This window comes from Ctenopharyngodon idella, chromosome 7 (assembly GCF_019924925.1).
Source record: "Ctenopharyngodon idella isolate HZGC_01 chromosome 7, HZGC01, whole genome shotgun sequence".
NCBI classification, from domain to species: domain Eukaryota; kingdom Metazoa; phylum Chordata; class Actinopteri; order Cypriniformes; family Xenocyprididae; genus Ctenopharyngodon; species Ctenopharyngodon idella.
Window position 1 is genome coordinate 19,398,249 of NC_067226.1, and position 614 is coordinate 19,398,862.

Below are 614 nucleotides of genomic sequence, written 5' to 3' on the forward strand. Positions count from 1 at the left end.
TACTGATATGATATGTCATCAGTGTATGCGGACTCATGTTAAACAGTTACATTTAATTGCAACTCAAAATTTTGCAAATCCAAAATTGTTTCCTCATTTTAATTATACAGCAATATATTCAGTCATGTCTGGCAACTCACAAATAGGCTAGGTATTAAGGATCATTAGGATAGACTCTCTGGATCATTATTGCAGTGTTTATTGCAGTTTCTAGCATGTTTGGCAAGGGTTCTTCTAGCCTTAACTGATGGAGTGTGTAGCTTTTCATTTCTTAAACAACCATGTAGGAAGACACATCATGGCCATATTCCAGGATAACACCGTGTCCTAACCAGACGCGACGCGACGCGACGACACGCGATAAAAGGTATCTTTTCCATATCAATCTGAGTTTTTGTTCTAACCAGGTTGGAACAGCAACACAAAGTCTGGCAATGATAATATCAGGTACGGTTTATGTACTTTATTTAATAATGTTTAAATGGTGTAATATGGATTTGGAACCACCCCATTAAGTCTGAGATCTCTGCGGCTTACGGTCTCTGATGTTGAGACACTTTTAAGGCAGAAAAACAGTACAAATACCTGTGGTAATGAATAAAATACCTCTGGTG